The 23855-nt window shown below is 41.7% G+C and overlaps 1 protein-coding gene across 10 annotated transcripts in view; it reads left to right on the top strand.

Moving 5' to 3' along the window:
• TNFSF4 (TNF superfamily member 4) overlaps positions 1-23855 on the top strand; it is a 328053-nt gene that overhangs the window by 47566 nt on the left and 256632 nt on the right. For 6 of the 10 annotated variants that reach the window (XR_014814397.1, XR_014814398.1, XR_002346947.2 and 3 more), the window contains exons 3-5: positions 3983-4060; positions 8045-8156; positions 23267-23495. The gene's annotated coding sequence lies outside the window, so the exon portion shown is untranslated. The remainder of the gene's footprint in view (positions 1-3982; positions 4061-8044; positions 8157-23266; positions 23496-23855) is intronic. The other 4 variants (XR_014814399.1, XR_014814400.1, XR_014814403.1 and 1 more) reach the window with 2 other exon arrangements.

The following is a 23855-nucleotide window of genomic DNA, read 5'->3' as shown; positions in this document are numbered from 1 at the left end:
GCTCAGCAGAATCTGAAAAGTTTAATATAGCTGGCTTTGATCATGTACACTGTCCAGATGGTCTCAACAACACCTTGCTCCCTCAGGGCAGCATCTATGAAAATTACTCTCAAGTAGGGGTGGTGCATGGATGTACTTTCTAAGGCCAGGGGGAGCAGGTGGGGAGCCTCTGATTGCCTAGGGTCTAGCTCTAGGGTCAACCTCTAGTCATACCTTCCTAATGACCTTCTCTGACAAATAAGAATCTCCTTTTGTGAGCTTGGAACTACTATAGAAATGTAATACACCCATCATTTAGGTTTTTTTTTTTTTTTTTTTTTTTTTTTTGCTATTTCTTTGGGCCTTCCGAGGCATATGGAGGTTCCCAGGCTAGGGGTCGAATCGGAGCTGTAGCCGCCAGTCTACGCCAGAGCCACAGCAACGCGGGATCCGAGCCGCGTCTGCAACCTACACCACAGCTCAGGGCAACGCCGGATCGTTAACCCACTGAGCAAGGGCAGGGACCAAACCCGCAACCTCATGGTTCCTAATCAGGTTCGTTAACCACTGCGCCACGACGGGAACTCCTCATTTAGGTCTTTATTCAACTCTTACCTTCACTGTGAGAACTTCCTGGTTCTTTAGCCGGATCTAGACTTGGGGAAGTGACTGGCTCCAAGCCTGGACTTGCCCTTGCCTGTCACACACTGCCCTGTGTGTGAGTTATTTGCAGAGTCTCAACTGTTTTCCCAAGTGTATATTTTTATTGCAGGTGCTTAGATATCTACCCTGCAGAGGTGGTACAGTATTGGTCTCTGTTGTCTGTAGGCTGCAGGCAGGCTATTTTTCTTATTGGTGAATTGTGTTAGAGGCTGAAAAATCAGAGATCAATTTTTTAAAAAAGCTTACAGTCCAGTGAGGGAGATAGAACACAAACAAGCAGACATAAAAATATGTGATTATAAATTGTGGTAGGTGCCAGGAAGGAAACTAACAGTGAGGACATAGTTGGAGGGAGACAGACTTTGAGCAGTTAGAGGTGTCCTCTATTAACAGGGACCTGAGGGAGAAAACAAGCTAGCCATGCTGAGAGCTGTGATAAGAACATTCTGGCCTGAGGGAACAGGATGCATCAAACTCAAAGCCACTGCCCCTCTTGTCTGATGGCCTGTAGAAGCCTTCTAGGCAATACTGTGCTGATAAACTGGCTCTTGAGTGCAGAGAGGTAGGGAAACGTGGATTTGTAGCATTTGCAAGATTACTTGGTATAAATACTCACCTATTTCAGTCTTTTTTTTTTTGCTTTTTAGGGCCATACCTGCAGCATATAGAAGTTCCCAGGCTAGGGGTCAAATTGGAGCTTCAGCTGCTAGCCTATACCACAGCCACAGCAATGCCAGATCCGAGCTGCATCTGAGACCTACACTGCAGTTCATGGCAATGCTGGGTCTGGATCCTTAACCTATTGAGTAAGGCCAGGGATCAAAACCGCATCCTCACGGATACTAGTTGGGTTCATTTCTGCTGAGCCACAACAGGACTCTGTATTTCAGTCTGTTAACCTGATGGCACTAGATGTGACCTTGGGAAGATATGGACACAGTTAACTTTCTTGAACTAGAGCAAGCCATCAGCCACCTACCACCGTGTAAGCCTTCCTGCTCCCTTCTTGAGGTGTTCCCCTCTGTTGTCCATATAGCAACTAGAGTACTCTTTTTTTTTTAATTGAAGTGTAGTTGATTTACAATGTTGTGTTAGTGTCAGGTGTACAGAAAAGTGATACACATTCTTTTTCAGGTTCTGTTCCATTACAGATTATTACAAGGTATCGAATATAGGTCCCTGTGCTATACAGCAGGTCCTTGTTATTTATTTTATATATAGTAGTGTGTATTTGTTAATTGCAAACTCCTAATTTATCCCTACCCCCCTCCCACACTTTCCCCTTTGGTAACCATAAGCTTGTTTTCTGTTTTTGAGACTATTTCTGTTTTGTAAATAAGTTCTTTGGTATCTTTTTTTAGATTCCACATGTAAGTGATACTCATATGATATTTGTCTTCCATTCTTTTTTATGACTGACTAATACTCTGTTCTCTCTCTCTCTCTGTATATATATGTATACACACACACACACACACACACACACGTATACCACATCTTCTTTATCCATTCCTCTGTTGATGGGCATTTGGGTTGTGTCCATGTCTTGACTGTTGTAGATAGTGTTGTTACGAACTTTGGGTGCACGTATCTCTCTTTTTTTTTTTTTTTTTTTTTTTGTCTTTCTGTCTTTTCTAGGGCCGCACACATGGCATGTGGAAGTTCTCAGGCTAGGGGTCTAATCGGAGCTGTAGTTGCCAGCCTACACCACAGCCACAGCAATGCCAGATCCGAGCCACATCTGTGACCTGTACCACAGCTCACGGCAACGCTGTATTGTTAACCCCCTGAGCAAGGCCAGGGATTGACCCTGAACCTCGTGGTTTCTCATCGGATTCGTTAACCACTGAGCCATTACGGGAACTCCCACATATCTTTTTGAATTAGAGTTTTTTTTCTGGATGTATGTCCAGGAATGGGATTTCTGGATCATATGGTAACTCTATATTTAGTTTTTTAAGGAACTTCCTTACTGTTCACATCAATTTATATTCCCACCAAGAGTGTAGGAGGATTCTCTTTTCTCTATACCCTCTCCAGCATTTATTATTTGTAGACTTTTTGATGATGGCCATTCTGACTAGTATAAAGTGATACCTCGTTGTAACAAGAATACGCTTTTATTTTTTAATTTTTTTCAGAGTACTCTTTTTAAAGCACAGATCTGACCATGCCCTTTCCCTCCTCAATGCCTTCCCACTGTGTTTTGACTTTATTGTGACTTGGGCAGAGTCCTCTTGGAAGAAGAGCCTAGACTTGATCCTGAGTTCTTGTGAAGAATTTTGGACCTCAGTCTTACAGATGCACAAATACATCTTTGAGCCAGCTAAACTTATAAATCATTTTAAAAGTATTCCTTTGACTCCACACAGCTTGCATGTAAATTCTCTCCCTTTCCCAGTCCTAACACTGCCCAGGGATAGAAATGTAGTTCATGTGTGTGAACACCCTTTGGCTGGTAGTGGTGTGTGTTAGATCGTTGTAGACCTTATGAGTCTGGTACAGCCAGAAAATTAAGGCAAAAAGTGAGAGAACTGTCCTCACTCACCTCTATTTTGCTAGTGTATCTTTCAGTACTCAACATGTGATAGGGGCTCAGTAAATGCTATTCTTCTTTTTCCTGCCTAGACATAGTACCTTCCTACCTTCTTGAAGGTGCCTAGACTTAAGCTAATGTATATGTCTGCCCTGGGGAGTGCTGTGGGCAGGAAGTGTGCATGGTTCAGAACTGGGGCATGCCTTGAATGGAGGCAGTGGGCATGTAGACAGTGCGTCCCAAGACTGGCTGAATAGGCCAAGGACGGCAGGCGCTGCCATCTCTTCAGTTAGAGAAGTAGCCTAAGTTCAATCCCAGGTTAATTAATAACTACTAATATTTTGACCATTGCTTTACAGTGTATACATTACGTTCACATAAATTTTCTCATTTAGTGTTGGCAGTAATCCTATGAGGTCACCCATTTTATAAGAGGAAATTGGAATTCATTAAAGTGATCTGCCCAAGGTCAAATCATTGTTGTTGGAACAAGGACTCGAGGTTTTCAGACATTCAATTTAATGTTTTCTATACTGTACGATATTTGATGTTAGAGATTTCTCCTGTGCCTTAGCTTTGCTGTGTAAATAGTACTTTGCTGGAAATCTTAGTTCAGTCTGCCAGACCCATTTGATTTCTCAGAGGGTTATGTTTTCCTTTGGTTGAACAGCTTTCTTCTAAGAATGCCAGACTTGTGATTGTAAATTAATTCTTTGTACCCTTGGGGGATTGTGTACGCAAGTGAATTGTAGCAACACATTTTTACAGATGGCGCTGGTAAAAGAACCCCTTTAACTATTGCAGCCATTCAGAAGACTCGCAGAAGCCCCAGAGGGACAGCGGCTGGCAGTTGAGTGATATTCAACATTTTTTAACTAAAAGGTACCTTATTAAACACACTAGTAAGAAGGCTTCAGCTGTAACTGCTTAAAGTCCTTTAATAATGAGAACATTTTATTACTGCAGTGAAGAGTATGTGCCAAGAAATTCTGTACTTAAAAATTAAGTAAACCAAAAAGCTTTGACACAGAATAACTTCCAAAAAAAAAAAAAAAAAAAAAGAACATGGTTCAGTATGCAGACTTAAACAAACCAATCCTTAAAACTCAAAATGAAACCCAACCTTTATTCCATTTATATCATAGGCTTCTATAAATCCAGTGTGGATTTGGGAACTAAAATTTTATTTATTTAATTTTTTAGGCTTAATGCCAAGGATTGAAGGGTGGAAGTTTGACTCCTAGGCTAGGGGTCAAATTGGAGCTGCAGCTGCTGGCCTACGCCACAGCTATGTCAGATCCAAGCCGCGTGTGTGAACTATACTACAGGTCATGGCAACACCAGATCCTTAACCCACTGAGCAAGGCTAGGGCTCGAACCCACATCTTCATGGATACTAGTTGGGTTTGTAACCTGCTGAGCCCCAGCAGGAACTCCCTAAAATTTAAACAAACAGAAGAACATATAAATGACTTGAAGAACATATACACAAATACTTTTATGATTTTTGAATTGGAGGACTTCCTGAGTATAAATGAAGAAACCATAAAGAATAGATTTGCGTAGATGGAAAAATTTTAATTATGTGTGTCAGAAACTGTAATATGCAAAATTAAGAGGAGGCAAATGATGTGCTGGGAAAAATACTTCCACCTGCTAGGTCAAAGTATTATTCTTAATATAGAAAATAGGCAAAAGCTAAGAGTTCACAAAGAAATACAATAAATAAATATATGTGACATCATTCAACCGCATGAAAAGTCGAAGAAGTGCACATTAAATCTACAGCGAGATACTTTTTTTTTACCTGCTCAGACTGGCAGGGGGACATTTTCAATCTTACATTTTGTGAATACTTCTGGAGATAATACAGCAATGTGCATTAAGAGCCATAAAAATTCTCATTTCTTCGAGGTTAACAAGAAATTCGCTGGACTTGTATGAAGAAAATCAACTTAAATTTTTAAAAAATTTTTTATTTTTACTGTGGGACATACCATGTTTCTACATGGAAAGATTCAGTTTTGTAAATATGTATACCAATTTCCCCCCCAGTTTTAAGTTTAATGCAATTCTAGTAAAAAGCTCCATTAGTATTTTATTTGGGGAGGTTGATGGAAATTGACAAAATGATTTTAATTTGTCTTTTATGTTCTTTTTTTAATTTTTTTTTTTTTTTTTTTTTTTTTTTTTTTGGTCTTTTTGCCTTTTCTAGGGCTGCTCCCATGGCATATGGAGGTTCCCAGGCTAGGGGTCTAATCAGAGCTGTGGCCACTGGTCTATGCCAGAGCCAAGGCAACGTGAGATCTGAGCTGTGTCTGTGGCCTACACCACAACTCACGGCAACGCCAGATCCTACCCATTGAGCAAGGGCAGGGACCAAACCCGCAACCTCATGGTTCCTAGTCGGATTTGTTAACCACTGAGTCACGACAGGAACTCCTGTCTTTTATGTTCTGAGTAAATCATTTTCTTGGGGCACAGAAGATTTTCTTATGGAAGAATAAAGAGGAAAGTAAGCCAAGAAGATTTTAAATAGGAATGATAAACAGGAAAGATATCTTCAGTGGGATATTAATATGTGTTATAAAGACAATAAAGCAAAGGCAGGGTTCTGCAAGAAAAGACAGTGCTATAGATCCAGCAGAATAGAGTGAGCACATATAAACCCTAGTATATGTGGGAATTTAGCATGTGATAACAGGGTAAAAAAATATAACTATTCAAAAAATGGTACTGGTCAATTAATAAACTATTTGGAAGAAAGTAGCAATAGATTTTTACCTGGTAGCATATAACAAATCCCAAATGGAATTAGTTAAATAAAGAGCAATGACACTGTAAAAAACTAGAAAATAAAGATGAATGCCTATATGTTTTTCTAGTGAGAAAGTAAACAAAAGCTGTAAAGGGAAAGATTGATAGAGCTGATTACACAATCATTTAAAATTACCACAAGTTAAATAGGTAAATTATTACTTACAACGAAAAACAATACAGGAGTTCCTGTCATGGATCAGTGGGTAATGAACCTGACTAGCATCCATGAGGACGCGGCTTCGAGCCCTGGCCTCACTCAGTGGGTTAAGGATCCGGCATTGCCATGAGCTGTGGTGTAGGTCGCAGACGCAGCTCAGATCTCACGTTGCTCTAGCTGTAGTATAGGCTGGCAGCTACAGCTCCAAATGGACCCCTAGCCTGGGAACATCCATAGGCCGTGGGTGAGGCTCTAAAAGCCAAAAAGCCAAAAAAAAAAAAAAAACCAAAAAAACAAAAAACCAAAAAAACCAAAGTTAAAATCTTTAAAAAAGAAAAAACCTAAAGAGCTTGTTCATGACCACCCTTAGGTTTGATCATTCACAAGGGTGATTACAGAACTCAGGAAAGTACTATATTTATAATTAAAGTGTTACTGTAGTGAAAGGAAATAGACTAAAATCAGCAGAAGAAAGAGATGCATAGGCCAGTGTCTGGCAGGGGCCCAAACATGGGTTCTGGTTGTCCTCACCCCACGGAGTCATGCATGGCATTGTCTTCTGGCCTTGATGCGTGACGTGATGATACTCACAAAATATTGCCTATTGGGAGATCACCAGGGCCTTCGGTATCCAGAGTTTTAATTAGAGCTTGATGGCTGGCTTTGTTTCCATCCCCTCCAGAAACAGACTAGAGACTAAAGACTAGCTTTTAGTCTCTGGTTCCTCCAGAGGTCAAAACTGGTATGGCATGGCTCAAAGCCCCAACGTAAATTGATCAGGTTAGACTCTATCTCAGGCAAACAAAGACACTGTTGTCAGTCAGAGCCTTCCTGGGGCCTTGAGATCACCTATCAGCAGCCAAGCACAAGAAAAAAGTGCCAGTGGATTCCATTTCTGGTGTGGGCTCTCTTCTTGGCTTGTAGGTGGCTGCCTTCTTGCTGTGTTCTCACCTGGTGGGGAGAGAGAATTGAGTTCTGATGTCTCCACTAATAAGTTCCCTAATCTTACTGGATCAAGCCTCCACCCTTATGACATCATTTAATCATAATTGTTTCTTCACTCCAATTACGGCCACACTGGGGGTGAGGGCTTCAACTAAGAATTTTGCAAGAATACAACTCAGTCCACAGCATACATGAATAAATATTAAATTGTAACTTTTAGAAAACTAATAAGTAGTGTGAAGACTCCCACCCCACCCCTCCCAGCACCCTCCTGGTCTTTCACCCTGTCTCTGCCCACACCCATCTTTCACTCCCACTCCTATGCTGAGCCTCATTAGCATCTTCTACTGATTCCACACTTGGTGATAAAAGAAGGTGAAAGGTTAATGATCAACTTGGCTGCATTGAAATACCCTGTTTTTGTTGCAGCACATCTATTATTTGCTTACTCGCCTATTATTCCACCAGGTCTCCTAAGTGATCTTTTGTACAAAAAGAAGAGAAAATGTTGCAAGGTAATTTATGAGGCTCAGCAGGAACTAAAAAGCAACTAGATCTGGAGTTCCAGTCGTGGCACAGTGGTTAAAGAATCCAACGAGGAACCATGAGGTCGAGGGTTCGATCCCTGGCCTTGGTCAGTGGGTTAACGATCCGGCGTTGCGGTGAGCTGTGGTGTAGGTCGCAGACGCGGCTTGGATCCCGCATTGCTGTTGCTCTGGCGTAGGCTGGCAGCTACAGCCCTGATTCGACCCCTAGCCTGAGAACCTCCATATGCCGCGGGAGCGGCCTAAGAAATGGCAAAAAGACGACCAAAAAAAAAAAAAAAAAAAAGGCAACTAGATCTAACAGTAACATTTATAATGAGCACATAATGTCATAATTAGACACAAGAAAATATAAGGAAAGCTAATGTCATTAAAATTTCCTGTATATTACTTTTCTAGGGCTGCCATAACTGAACACCACAAAAAAGGTAGCTTAAACAGCAGAAATCATTGTCTTGGAGTTCTGAACACTAGAAGTCTGAGATCAAGATGTCAGCAGAGTTGGTTTCTGGTGAGTCTCTCTTCCTGCTTTGCAGATGGCCACCTTCTCGCCATGTCCTGTCATGGCCTTTTCTCTGTACAGAGGGAACTCTCTGGTCTCTCTTTCTCTTCTTGTAAGACACCTGCCCTATAGGATTAAGTCCCCACCCCCAATTCTCTAGACTGACCACCTTTCACCTTAATTACCCACTTAGAGGTCCTGTCTCCAAATACGGTCACGTTGAGGGGTTAGGGATTCAACATATGAATTTGGGGAGGACACAACTCAATCTCTAATACTGGTTCCAACTTCAGTTTTCTAATATAGATCCAATTGCCTTGAACTCGGCAGAGCATCTGAGAGAGAGTTGGTCTCTCAATTTGGACTGGGTTCTTCACTGGGAAACAACCCCTATCACCTCTAAAAATGTGTTTTGTTTTACATTGATTATACAGCAAGTGTATCATTGTGCAGGCCTTGTCTTCCTTTACCTTGTTAGGTGTTAGCTATCAATCCGCATGGCTTCCTTTCACCCACTTCCTGCAGGCCCTATTAAGGCATTGCCACCTTCCTCTTGTTTCTCTCTGCGGCTCTTGTCACATACATTATCTGACCCCAGAGCTCCATACTGAGCTCAATGCCAACCCTATGTTCATGAGACATCTTTGGTCACAAGTGAAGCTTGAGGAGAACAAGTCGGCCAGGGAAATGAGCACAAAATGATGGCACCTTGATATTCTTCTTCGTCCAGGAAGGCCTCTCCATGGCCAGCACAGAGCAAGGGCCAGGCTCTTTTCCAGTTCCCTCTTATGTGTCTCCATGACCTTGATCACAGGTTGTAGGAAGCTGGAGAGAGATTCCTTTATCAGGCTTCCCTTTTCTTTTTTTTTAATTTTTATTTTTTCCATTATAAGTGGTTTACAGTGTTCTGTCAGTTTTCACTGTACAGCATAGTGACCCAGTCACATGCATATATATACACATTCTTCTTTACATTATCCTCCATCACATTCCATCATAAGTGACTAGATATAGGTTCCTGTGCTATACAGCAGGACCTCACTGCTTATACACTCCGAATGCAATAGTTTGTATCTGTTAACCCCAGTCTCCCTGTCTATCCCATTCCTTCTTGGCAACCACAAGTCTGTTCTCCAAGTCCATGAGTTTCTTTTCTGTGGAAAAGTTCATTTGTATCGTATATTAGATTCCAGATATATGATGTCATGTGGGCATTTTTTTTTTCTTTTTGACTTACATCACTTAGTATGAGAGTCTCTAGTTCCATCCGTGTTGCTGCCAATGGCAATATTTTGTTCTTTTTTATGACTGAGTAGTATTCCATTGTATATATGTACCATATCCTCTTGATCCATTCATCTGTTGATGGACATTTAGGTTGTTTCCATGTCTTGGCTATTGTGAATAGTGCTGCAATGAACTTAAAGGTGCATGTATCTTTTTCCAAGGAAAGTGCTCAAGAGTGGGATTGCTGGGTCATATGGTAGTTCTATGTTTAGTTTTCTGAGGTACCTTCATACTGTTTTCCATAGTGGTTGTACCAATTTACATTCCCACCAACAGTGTAGGAGGGTGCTCTTTTCTCCTTACCCTCTCCAGCATTTGTTTTTTGTTGAGAAGTCTTCCTTTTCAAATTTGCCTCCCATGGAAAGATTCCCAGCTTTTCTAGCTCTTGTATGTCCTCACCTGGAGGCCCTTGTATACAAGGAAGCTAACATTTTTCTGAGCAACCACCCTTGAGTGTATGTTTTTATACATTACCTTACCTTATATTTCTCATATAGCCTTTTCTACTGTGAGGGTTAGAGGTGCTCAAAGGTTAGGTTATGTCCCCAGGTCACCTGCAAGTAAGCATTTGGCCAGGATCTAAACTCAACTCCAAACTTCACCAAATGTCAAAATCTGGATATGGTCCCGAATGCTCTTTGTATGCCAGGCATCCTGAGGCCATGGCATACTCTCAGTGGAGGACAGCAAACAAGGTAATGCATGTGAAAGCAATCTGTCAACTGTGAGTACTTTATTCAGAAAGCGAGCATTGGCAAAAAGAATTTTTTAGCAGCCAATTTTCCCCCTGGGGAGAAAGCTCAGCTGAAGTTGGTTCACTCAAGATAGATGAATTGGCCCTTTGTAGCTAAGGGCCGATAATGTCACAAGAAGACAGTGTTTCTCTTTGCTGGTCAGAGGCCCCAGCAGGGCCCAGAGCAAGGCTTCTCTTCCATTGCATTTGTAACAATCCCTGCCTCAGGATGCTGAAAGCACCCTCCATTACCCAGCATCTTACTCAAGAAGGAAGGTAAAGACCTTTAAGAACCTCAACCTGGAAGGCACCACGGTATTTCTGAATTTCAAACCTAATTTGAAGGTTGCTATTTAAGGAACTCAACATTTTCTTAAAAAAAAAAAAAAAAAAAAAAGACTGAATTGGAAGATATTCAGAATATAATAAAAGTATTCTCTAAAGAAAGTTCAAAACAACTATTTTAATTCATCCACTTTGTCTGTAAATAAGAAATATTCATTTGACTATATATATATGTAAAATATGCTCTTTAGCTCTTAGCTCTTCAAGTGGGGAAAACTTAAAAATAATTACTGGCTAAATAGCATTTTAAGAAATCTTATTAAGATGAATGGCAAGATTTCAAACATCCCTTTAGGGCTGGTATGTGCATTATAAATGGATTCTTCATTTTGCAAAAGATTTCAAAGTAGGTCTAAGCTTGCCTGTCAATTATCCTTACCCCAGCTGAGCTTTGAGAATCTGAGAAGGTAGGACTTTGTGGGCTCTTTGGGCTCTAGGGAAAGAGTTTCTTGTCTGGAGAATTTTTTTTAGGATTAAATACACTGCCTGAGTTACCTCTGACCGAAGTGACAGAATACATAAATGTTGAGATTGCATATGTTGTAAAATTATTCATAGAGTATGATATCGGTTCCTGCTGCGAACACTTCCATCAGCTCTTTATTGTAACTATGGAGTCCTATTTACTCTGCGTCCACTTTTTAAAAGAATCCCTTAGGGAATGTGAGTGCCAGGTTAATTGTTCTCATAACAAGCAACGTAAGGAAGGCAGCGAAACCCCTGTTCTGTCCTCTTCCCCGTGATACTTTCCCCTCTCATTGCGAAGTGTTTTCTTTGGCATTCTCTCTCCTAACTCCTTAGGCCATCACATGTTTGTTTTCACAACTGTGCTCTTTCAAAACATCTGCTCTTGACACAGGCAAAGTGGAAAACTTTTAAAAAGTTATTTACATTAAACATAAAAATGTAAAAAAGATTGGTGACTGGCAGAAGTATGCTAAGAAAGCAGTTGTGAATCCTGCACCCTCAGTAAAAAAGAGATATATTTGTATACAATAGATAGATATCCAGCTGGGTAAATGAAGACCATTCAGATTGGCCGGCTGTCCTTTTTCAATGCTACCTGAGTAGTGAGTTCTCTGGAGACCTTCTGTTTTCTTTGACCCCAGGTTCCTTTGAATAGCAAGCTCAGCAACCCTTCTTTATTGAGGTATGATTGATAGGCAAAAAACTACAGTGATCCTTCAACAACTCAGGGGTTGAGACACTGACCCCCTGGGAAGCTGAAAATCCCAGGGGATAACTTGTAGTTGGCCCTCCGTATCGGTGGTTCTTCTGAATCCTTGGTTTCTTCTTATCTGTAACTCTGTGTTGGTGGATTCACTCAGCCACTGATGGTGTGGTACTGATCATGTGGTACTGTAGTGTATGTTATTGAAAAAAATCTGCATACAAGGGGACCTGGGCAGTTCAAACCTGTGTTCAAGGGTCAAGTGTTTATTTATTTTTTGTTTTTTCTTTTCAGGGCTGCACGCGCAGCATGTGGAAGTTCCAGGCTAGGGCTCGAGCCAGAGCTGCAGATGTCGGCCTATGGCCTATTACCACATCTCACAGCAATGCTGGATCCCCGACTCACTGATGAGGCCAGGGATCACACCTGCATCCTCATGGATACTAGTCAGATTCGTTTCCGCTGCGCCACAACAACAATTCCCAAGGGTCAAGTGTTTTTAATGAACACAACTTAATGAGTTTGGAGGTAACTGTACACCTGTGAAACCATTACCATATGTGCCATAAACATACCCATTGCCTCCCAAAAGTTTCCTCCCACCCTACTTAGTTATGTAATATGTTTGCTTATTTTTGTAATAAGAACACGTGACATCAAATCTACCTTTTTAGCAAGTTTTTAAGTATATCATGCAGTGTTATCACCTCTCTGCTGTGCAGCGGTTGTGCTCTATGGGAGTAGATCCCTAGCCGGAGAGCAGGAGGGGTGGGTGGAGTGAGCTCAGGTGTGACTCAACGGCTGTGGGCAAGGCCCTCCACACCTGTCTTGAGGACTATGATAAAGGTTAAAAATAAAATTGTAGCACTTGAGTGGGCCTGTGTGAGTAGTTATTTTAGGTATAGGATTTATTTGACAAAGCAGCAGCTGACAGCCTCAGCCCAGCACCTCCCTGAAACTTCTTGCTAAGATGGGGAGCCCTGCGTCTGTGCTGGTGAGGTCACTTTGCAGTTGTGGTGATTCTAAAAGGAAACTCTCTGATTAGGACTGAAGGATGTTGCTAACACTCCACAAAACATTTATTTATGCTTGCTTAAAAACAAAGCCTGCTAAATCCTCCTCCTCCCTCCTCAAACATTTGCAGAGTGCCCACCAAGTGCTGCACAGTGCTCGGTGGTGGGGGTTTAAAGGTGGATGAGCCAGGAGGTCTTTTTCCCCACAGGAGGTGGAGGTGGCGGCCCAGCTTGTGCTTAAGCACTGGGTTTCAGCCTTTTGAGTACGGATTCCTCCTTCCAAGAGCCACAGAAAACTAGGGGAATCTAGTAAACAACAGCACCCCTCCCAGCTTCTCTCTCTTTACAAGTGAATGCCGCACATTCTAAACTGGGATATTTTCTGTTCGGCACCTGACAAATGGTGAGTGAACTCTGCATATGTTTTCTTTCTTTCTTTTTTTTTTTTTTTTTGTCTTTTTGCCATTTCTTGGGCCGCTCCCGGGGCATATGGATGTTCCCAGGCTAGGCATCGAATCGGAGCTGTAGCCGCCAGCCTATGCCAGAGCCACAGCAACATGGGGTCCAAGCCGCGTCTGCAACCTACACCACAGCTCAGGGCAACGGTGCATCCTCAACACACTGAGAAAGGGCAGGGATCGAACCCGCCACCTCATGGTTCCTAGTCGGATTCGTTAACCACTGCGGCATGACGGGAACTCCATGTTTTCTTTTTGATTTTGCTTAGGCGCACATTTCTGAGCATGGCAAATGTGACAGATCATTTGGAGAGATGAGGGCGTATAGGAAAGGGAGAGGGACCATTCTCTCTCTGAAAAATAGACATTTTAAAATAGAAACATTTTCGTAATCTTTTTAAACTGTTTTAATATGGAAAATTTTGAGCATATAAATGTAGAAAGAATAGCATCATAAACTCCCATGTGCCCTTCACCAACTTCAACAATGATCAACTCATGGCCTAATCTGGTTTCACACACAGCCCCTCTCCTGTATTATTTTGAAGGAAATTTGATACATTGTTTCATCTGTAAACATTTCAACATGTAGTTCTAATAGATACAGACTCCTTTAAAAAAAAGTTACCTTGACACAAATAATTCACCTGAGTTAGCAATAATTCTTTCATGCCATAATCGTCTAGCTAATATTTAGAGTTGTCTCATAAATGCGTGTGTGCATTTTTTATAATAAATTTGAATTAGGATCCAAATTATGTCTATGTATTCCACTTGGTTATTTTGTCTCTTATCCCGTAGATTCCCCTGTTCCATATCCCTTTGTCTTTTATTACTCTTACAATCTGTTGAAAAACATAACTTTTTCCAATAGATTTCTCTAATTGGATCCATGGGGTGCTATTTAACAGGATCCTGAACCTTCTCTTTCCTGTAAATTAATACATTAATAGTTTGATCTAGAGGTTTGGTCAGAATCAGATTCAATTTTTTCCTTAATCTTGACACTATTGAAATTTTGGACTGGACAATTCTTTGTTATGGGGGGGCTTTCCTATGCATTGTAGAATGTTGAATAGCATCCTGGTCTCTAGTTGACAGTAATATCCAGTCGTGACAGTAATATCCAGTAACATCCTGCAGTTGTGACAAAAACATTTCCAAACTTTCCCCATATTCCCTAGAGAGGGCAAGGCATTCTCATTCTTACTGAGAACTACTGTAGACCAACCACCCATCAATTGTGCTTAAAAGTTATCTGCCCACAACCTTTCATTGCTCACGTGCTAATGAGGACTAGCCCATTCCCTACATCTGTTTTATTGGTTGCCTATAGCTGCTATGAAAAGTTACTACAAAAGAAGTGGCTTAAAACAATAAAAATGTATTATCTTATAGTTCCAAAGGCCAGAAATCTGAACTGGGTTTTGCTAGCATGAATGTCAGCAGAGCTGTATTCCTTCTGGAGCATTGAGGACTGAATCTTCTCCCTTGCTTTGTCCAGCTTCTAGAGGCTGCCTTCATTCATTGGCTCATGTCCCTTCCTCCATCTTCAAAGCTAGCAGGCTGTTAGCATCTTCCAACTTCTCTCTCTCACTGATTGTCTTTTATCCTTTTTGTAGGAGCCCTTGAGATTATACTGGGCCCTCTGGAATAATCCAGAAAAAGCCCTCATTTAAAAAAATTTAACTTACTCACCATTGCCAAGACCCTTTTGGCACATAAGGTAATATATTCACAGGTTCCAAGGATTGGGACATGAATGTCTTTTGGGAGCTGTTATTCTGCCTATCACACCCCCATAATGAGAGTCAGAAAGAGTGGAAAATTCACCGGGAGATTTACAAAGAATGATATTAACAGAAAAGAGAACAGAAGTGTGTAGAATGTAGAAACAGTCCATGATTTAGCCACAGCACCTGGCTCAACTTCTCTGCTGGTGGTGTGGAGACACAAAATGCCATATGTGCATTAATACTTTATCACCTCTGATTTCTCCTTTGAAAAGGCTGAATTCCTAACTACTGCTAAGAAAAACCAGACCTGGACATGAAGTGGTAAAAACAGATTTTATTTAGAAAAAACTGTTGCAATAAGAGAAAAGAGATCTGAGTATAAAGCTGGGCTCATTTCCAAATAGAAGGACAAGTGGGGAGGAGCAGGTTGGTTAGTGGATGTGAAATTACTAAGAGGAAACATCAAGGGTAAGAGGGGTCCTAACTAAACTGACCTACTGGGATTCTTGCCGAAGGCAGACCAGGGTGACCAGATGTCACCTACTGATTATGGAGGACAAAGAACCTGATTAGATATTGAGGGTGATCCCCTATGGAGGATGGGGGATTCTGGCTAAACCGACTGAGCAGGTTTGTTGCTAAAATCGGACCATGCAGAGAATTGGACATGAGAAGAGACTTCAGGGGCATCTGAGTAGAGTTTGGTCAAGAAGAGAATCTTTGTCGTGATGTTTTCCTGTCTGGTTGTGCTATTACTGGCCTCTAACTGGATGTGTTCCAAATAGATTCATTGACTTCTCTTCCAAATCTGCTCCTTTTCCCCTCTTCACTAGTTGGATTATGACACTAACATCCTCCTAGAGCCCAACTTTCAATCTCTTCCTTTACTTCATCTCACACGTCAATTATTTGCTAAGTCCTAGGGATCCCATTTCCATGAGAGCTTTTAAACATATCCTTTCTTCCCTATTCCCAGCACTGTTCTTTTACTTCAGGTCTTCAGAGTCTTTTCTTGGATTATGCAGTCGTCCTCCTAAATTACCTCCTAAGCAGCCTCCACGACTTCAGTTTCTCCTCTTTCAGTTTTTCCATCAAGGATAATAATAGCTATTCTTAATACTTATAGCCAGCTATTCTGTGAGCAGAGTTGAGCAGATTTGAGCCAAGGGTCAGGGCAGAAGGGCAGAAGTTCAAAGTTACAGCCTATACAGGTTATCAAATTCACCAGGAACTCCCACTGAAGGTCTGAACACATTCAAAGTGAGCAGACTCAGATTTACTACAAGGTGTTGTTTGGCTGGCTGGCTAGAACACTAAAATTGCTTGGAGGCAGGGGAAATTGCTCAGAGGAAAGGCAAGGGTCTCCATCTGACCTAGTGCTCAGCCTCTTTTAAAAAAAAAAGTGGGGGAGTTCCCATTGTGATGCAGTGAAAATGAATCTGACTAGTATCCATGAGGATGTGGGTTCAATCCCTGGCTTTGCTCAGTGGGTTGGGGATGTGGTGTTGCTCTGAGCTGTGGTGTAGGTCGCAGACGTTGGCTTGGATCCTGCGTTGCTGTGGCTGTGGTGTAGGCTGGCAGCTGTAGCTATGATTCGACCCCTGGCCTGGGAACTTCCATATGACTCGAGTGCGGCCCTACAAAGCAAGGAAAAAAGCGGAATCAATAGTTAAAGAATATCAGATAGAAGGGACATCAAATTATTGCATGGCTGGGGACCTACCTGTCTGGCCCGTTTTTACAGATGTGGCTACTGATGAGGTTCAGGAGATTTAAATAACTTGCCCAAGGTCACACAGGCAGGAAATGGCAGAATGGGAATTTTATCCTAGGACTCTTAACTTTCATGTTCTTTTCACTCTACCATAAGGTCTCACTATGTTTGCAACTTAATTTCTCCCTCTTTTCTTTTTATCTCCAATGTTGCAGTAAAACCAAACTCCTCATTCTTCTTTGCTGGACCTTGAACTTTCTCAGCTTTCTATCTTTTTTTTTTTGGTCCTTTGTCCTTTTTAGGGCTGCCCCTGTGGCATATGGAGGTTACCAGGCTAGGGGTCTAATCAGAGCTGTAGCCGCCGGCCTATGCCAGAGCGACAGCAACTCGGGATCCCAGCCACATCTGCGGCCTACACCACAGCTTCTGGCAACACCAGATCCTTAACCCACTGAGCAAGGCCAGGGATGGAACCCACAACCTCGTGGTTCCTAGTCGGATTCATTTCTGCTGTGCCACGACGGGAACTCCAGTGATTAACTTGCTATCTTTTTGTGTCTGGTTTCCTCTGCCTCCTGGAATGGCCTAGAACCCATCTTCGTCTTTGCAAATCCTATCCTTGCAAGGCTAGCAGCAACATCATTGTTTCTAGGAAGCCATCAGAAAGATCCCCACCTGGAAGTTGCAGGTTTTTCTAATGAATCATAACAGTCCATACCATGCTTATGGTTGTTTCTACTTTATACATTTTATTACAGATATTTATGTATAGGTCTTTCCTAGTGAACACATTGTCTGTGAGGGCAGGTCTGTGTCTAATTCATCGTGGTGCCTCCCACAGAGCCTTGCCTATAAAAGACACCCCCAAATATGTATGGCGTAAAGGAGTGGTGCAAAGATGCTTCTGTCAGAATTGTCTATTTCCAATTATCAACGATTTGGCAAAACACAGTGTTAGAGCCAGAGACCTGGAAGGTGGATGTAATTTTGTTTTACTTTGATTCTGTGCCTTTGTACAAATTACTTCTTCTCCATTGCGTGGGATACTCCCCTTCCTATCCCACATGCTTTTGCCAATTCATAGCTTCCACTTTCTTCAAGACCTGCCTCAATGGGTTGTGATGATGGATGTACAATTATAAATATAATAAAATTTATTGAAAGAAAAAAAAGATCGGCCTCAAAGCCTAGCTGTGCCTGCAAGACTTCTCTCCTGAGTCCAGGACACCATGGTTGCTCTGTTCCTAGTGGTTACAAGGCACCCACACAGATCAACCATTGCTAAAAATCATCAAGTCATTATCATCATAAAACATCAAACTATTATCAAGTACGTGGCATATGAAAGGCTACACCGTGGGCTATGATGGAGGTCAGAGAAAGCTTACAAGGAGGTGGGATACTAGCAGGGTTTTTTTAAAAATGATTTTTATTTTTTCCATCATAGTTGGTTTACAGTGTTCTGTCAATTTTCTACTGTACAGCAAAGCGATCCAGTCACACACACACACCCCCACACACACATTCTTTTTCTCACATTATCCTCCATCAAGCTCCATCACAATTAACCAGACACAGTTCCCAGTGCTATCTGTATAGCAGGATCTCATTGCTTATCCATTCCAAATGCAATAGTTTGCATCTATTAACCCCAAACTCCCAGTCCTCCCACTCCCTCTCCCTCCCCCTTGGCAACCACAAGTCTGTTCTCCATGAGTTTCTTTTCTGTGGAAATGTTCATTTGTGCTGTATACTATATTCCAGATATAAGTGATATCATATGGTATTTGTCTTTCTCTTTCTGACTTCACTTAGCGTGAGAATCTCTAGTTCCATCCATGTTGTTGCAAATGGCATTATTTTGTTCTTTTTTATGGCTGAATAGTATTTCATTGTGTTTATGTACCACATCTTCTTAATCTATTTATCTATTGATGGACTTTAGGTTGTTTCCATGTCTTGGCTATTGTGGATAGTGACAAGCAGGGTCTAGAAGCCTGTGTTTTAATTCAAGAGGTGGAAAGAAAGGGAAATAAAATTATGCAGACTACTGAAGTTCAAATCCTGCTCTTTCCGTTGCTGGTTGTGATCTTGAGAAAAATCATTAAATCTCTTTTGGAATCCGTTTCCTCATTTGTAAGATGGGAATAATAAAATTTGTTACGATGGTTATGAGGATTAATGTGGAAGACTTAAGTACTGGTTAGATCTCTTTTGGTGGCCAGGGATATTTATATAGTTAATTAAGATATAATATATAACAACATTTTCAGTGGTCAGTATATGAAGCAGACAAAACTCCTTTCTCCAAATCACCAAATCTCTCATCTGGTGGTGTCTGCCCTCTTGCTCAGGTTGGCTGAAGTTGGGAAAAGCCTTTTATCTGGTCTTCCTTCTACAGGGGACCATGGTTGGTTGTATATGGTTCTAGTAACTATGTATTGGTTAGTATTGGCTGATTTCCCAAGGGAGAGGGAAACTGCATTGTTCTCAGCCCCCTGCACATACTCTGCTGCTTTAAGTCTGTGTTTTACTTAGTGTTCTTCTTCAGTGTGAAATGAACCATTTTCCCAGCCTTAGCCTGGCCAGCTTTACTGCCCCAGTAGAAGGCAGCTGAGGACTGTAGCCCATTTTTCTGACCCTTGTTTGACCCACTTGACTGGCCTTGGTTCCCTTTGTCTGTGCTTCCATGCTTGCACGGGATATCACTCTCTCATTGCACAGTTATCATACTATAAAGACCTGCCTCTCTTTCCAAACTCTTCAGCCTTTCAGAATTAGCACATGACACTCATTTACTAAACGTTGAATGAGTGAATAGACTTTTCTCCATTCTTATCTTTTTGCTTCTAGAACCACTATTATTCCTACCTCTTTTTGCATTGTTTATGACGTATTAGTTATAAAACTACTTCCTGATCTGATCATCAGTATTGTCCCCAGGTGTTAAAAATGATAATATTCAGAGTTCCTGTTGTAGCTCAGTGGGTTAAGAACTCTGCTTAATGTCTGTGAGGATGCAGGTTTGATCCCTGGCCTTGTTCAGTGGGTTAAGTATCTGGCATTGCTGCAATGGTGGTGTAGATTGCAGATGTGACTCAGATCTGGTGTTGCCATGGCTGTGGCATAGGCCTACAGCTGTGGCTCTGGTTCAACCCCTAGCTTGGGAGCTTCCATATGTCATACGTGTGACCACAAAAAAAGGAAAAAAAAAGATAACACTAGCTCACATCTACTGATCACTTACTGTTTGTCTGGCACTGTTTCAAGAACTTGACAGGCATAAATTCCTTTAAATGTCCCTTTGTTGCCAAAGTTTTCTGCTAGAGGTTAACCTTGACTTTGTGAAGGTATTCTATCCTGTTAGAGTCTCACCATAGCACAACAAATCCTTCAGTAAAACACAAGATGGTTAGACTTATTAAGTACTGAAAGACATGACTAGGAAGCTCCCATGGTGGCGCAGTAGAAACAAATCTGACTAGTATCTGTGAGGATGTGGGTTCAATCCCTGGCCTCTGTCTGTGGGTCAGGGATCTGGTGTTGCCATGAACTACAGTGTAAGTCACAGATGCAGCTTAGATCCCACGTTGCTGTGGCTGTGGCATAGGCTGGCTGCTGTAGCTCTGATTTGACCTCTAGCCTGAGACCTTCCATATGCTGAGGTTGTGGCCCTAAAAAGCAAAGAAAGATATGACTAGAAAAAACAACAACAGAAGGAAGTACCGAACATGTGGTATCCTTATAATGCAGTGACACTACAGTTTTTTGGTTCTCTTTAGATTTAAATTACTGTATTATGTTTCAGGTAATTTAAACCAGAAGCACAAGTCAGGATGGGTTGTTGTATTTACATTTCAGTTTCCTGAGGCAGTCTAGAGTTACGGAAACATAAATATCGGCATGAAAAAAATGAGGGAGGTTTTCATTGTTTTTCTAAAAGAGGTAAATTTACAAGGAAGATAGATATGGGAAAATTAGTCATGGGGATTCATCTTTCAGTGAATCCTTCTTGGCTGGGAAGGAAAGTTTTCTTCTAGTTAGATGGGAGTGGTAACAAGGATTATTTTACCAGAAGGTGGAGGCAGTTGGCTGATGAGGAGAGCTTCCTGGGCAGACAAGGAGGGGACAATATAATATGGAGGGAATAGGGTTCAGTGAGTCTCAGATTCAGAGCTCAGTGACACTGCTAACCAGGTGTTAGCTTTGGTCAAATTACTTATCTTCCTGGAGGCTTAGTTTTCTTATCCATGAAAATAGAGTTTGGGTTGCCAGTTTTACCAAATAAAAATACAGGTTGCCTAGTTAAATTTGAATTTCAGATAAACAATAATTTTTTAGTATACTGCTTTTAGAGTCAGGTCCTTGAGAATTATTTTCCTCTCAGCAGAGCCACAGCCCAGTAAGGAGCTCCAGCACCCCAAAAGGCCTTTTAATGGCAGTATGTCTTACAGAGAGCCCTTAATGAAAGTTACTGACTCTAATTTAGGGAAGGTAAATTATAAGCAAAGTCTGGGAATCAGATTGAGAATTATGTGGTGTGTTCCTTGGGAGAGGAAGAAAATTATAAAATTATATCATTTTTTTAAATTACTTGAGAGATTTTCTTTAAAACTTTGTTCCTTAGGGTATTGTAAATTATAAGCAAAGTCTGGGAATCAGATTGAGAATTATGTGCTGTGTTCCTTGGGAGAGGAAGAAAATTATAAAATTATATCATTTTTTTAAATTACTCGAGAGATTTTCTTTAAAACTTTGTTCCTTAGGGTATTATTAAAGAAAAAGATATTCACTGACACTTGTTAAAGATGGTAAAGCATCTTTACCACTTTATTCAGGACAATTATGTTAGGTGTACAGATCACTGCAGTGGGATTTTGTGGTAGAGGAAAGAGATTGGGCTCAACCCCAAATACAACATGGGCAAGTGGGAATTTACAGCCAAAGAGCAGATAGGGGTCAGTGTATGGAAAATTACTAAGAGGCAACACCAGGGGTCAGGAGGAATCTGGCTAAGTTGACCGAAAGGAGTCTTGCTAAAAGTAAGCCAGGATGATCAGACATTACCTCAGAATTCTGAAGGATGAGGAACCTGATCAGATATTGAGGGCGGTGTTTCTGGTTATGCTGACCTAGCAAGGTTTTTTTTTTTTTTTTTTTGCTAAAGCTAGATTTTACAGGGACATGTGCAGATGGGCTTAGGAGAAGTTTCAGGAGTCTGACTGAATTTTTGAGTGTCAATATCATTTAATATATTTAGTGTATACTGGTCTGATGTTTGAAGTTTCAGGTATTTTTCATTTGCTTCATTTTTAAATGGAAGGAAAGTGTATTTAACTTTTCTTCAGGAACTTTAGCATTTTGAGGAGATTGTGTGGTCATATTCAACGTGTTAGGCACTTCTGACTAGAAAAAAAAGACCTTTACTGCCACCTGATGGCCATATAATCTTACTGCAACATGCCTTAGAGCTGCCACAGAGGAAAGTGCATCTTTGAAATTTGCAGAATCCAGAGGACCCTAAGGCTGTGTCCTGATGGTAAAAGCCATGAACAACTGTGCCTTTTCCTGTAATTCCCCTTCACCCAAGACTTGAGGTTGAGAATTAGCAGCTGACTAGGGGAAGTAAAGATGGGAAAATGGTGAAGTCCATGCTCTCCTCCTCTGTACAGTGAGTTTCCAAAACTGAAGAAAAAAGCCAGAGAGGGCAGCTTTGCATGGAGTAGGGTACTGATTATTACTTTGGACTGGTTGTATAAAGGCCAAGACAAAGGAAAGCTCCTCTTTGTTTTATGCCTAAGAGTGGCTAGAAAATCCATGGTATTGCTCAGCTTTTATCACAATGGCAGGGAAAACACAAATCCAAACAGTGAACTGAAAAGACAAAGGAAAAAGAAAAAAAAATATGTTTTTCACTTATATTCTATTGCATGCAGCTCATTTCAATAAACAGGTTTCCAAAGCAGGGGAAAGGAAGCTCAGGAATGCTGAATTGTGTTTGGATCCAGCTTTTCACCTTAAATATGAACAAATTTAGGTCAAAATCAGGGAGGCTTGAGTCCAGGAAAATGTTATCAGTGGAGTCAGAAATGTATCTATTTTTAAAACATATTTTAAAAGATCCATTCAGTCCATGATAGCAGAGACATGAGTGGTGTCTACTCCTGGCCTCATCCTGACCATGGCAAGAAGAGCTGCTTCTTCTTGTTCTCTCTTCTCCCCATGGGTGTTTTGCAGGTGCTGCAGGGAGGCATGGAAGTTGGTTCAATCAGGGCCTCTTACCCAGCATTCATCTCCTCTTTTCTGTGAACTCTGTCTTCTGCCTCTGGGGCTGCAAATAATGCTAACCTTTGAATGCTGCCTGGCAGTCGGCCCAGGCTGCTTTCACACTCACTGAATCAGTGAACCTTTCTCACCTCCCAGGGAGGCCTTAATATCTCTCTTTACCAAAGAGGGTCCTGAGAGCAGAGGCTGACATGCCAGAGGCCATTGCAAACCTGGAAGTGGCAGGGCCTGGCAAACCTGGGTCTTTGGTTGATGGTCAGGCCCCTCTCCCTTGTATTTGCTGCCCTAGCATCTCTGCCTTCAATTTCTGGCTTCCCGTTTTGAACTATGATGATTTTCTTGACTCTTTTTTTGTTTCTTTTCTTTCTTTGTGAAAGTTTTCAAGACGCCCACGAGTGGAAAATGCACTCCCCCCAGCCAAATCAAACTTCGCCAGATTCCTAACAGCTGTGTGCATTGAAATGACTAATGAAAGAGCCCTCTGCTGCCAGTGGAACTTTCACACAGGGCATTGTCGCTGCTACTCACCAGGACCCAACCCTGCGTATTTACATACTGGATGTCACCCCAAAAGCCCCCGACCAGGGGATTTCCGGGATGTAATAAGTAAGAACACTGTTCTGGGCCTTGGAAGGGGCACTGTCTGAGAACCCATTCTTTGGCGGGGGGGGTTAGCATTTCAGGTCCCACCCCTCCCTTGCTGAGGGCCCTTCTTCTGGGGAGATGTCCAGATTTAGTCATAGATCCATCAGTGGCAGGGTACTGTCTGCCAGCTATAAATTGAGATGCTGGGGATACCTGGCTGAGGAAGTTAGGGCACCTCCCTGCCTGGAGCTTGATGCCTGCTTAAGGCAATGCACAGGAACGCTTGGATAACTTCAGCTGGTAGCATAGGTATGGAGGGGGTGTTCTGGGAGCTCAGAAGAGGGGCACCTAATTTAAGGCTGTTTAGGGATGGCTTTCTGG

Source organism: Sus scrofa, chromosome 9, assembly GCF_054392235.1.
Source record: "Sus scrofa isolate SSC_HxYL_T2T_F1_AM1 chromosome 9, Sscrofa_HxYL_maternal_Yorkshire_Landrace_v2.0, whole genome shotgun sequence".
Lineage (NCBI taxonomy): Eukaryota > Metazoa > Chordata > Mammalia > Artiodactyla > Suidae > Sus > Sus scrofa.
Note: the sequence above shows the minus strand (reverse complement) of the source record. Positions and strands in the feature narration are given on the sequence as shown.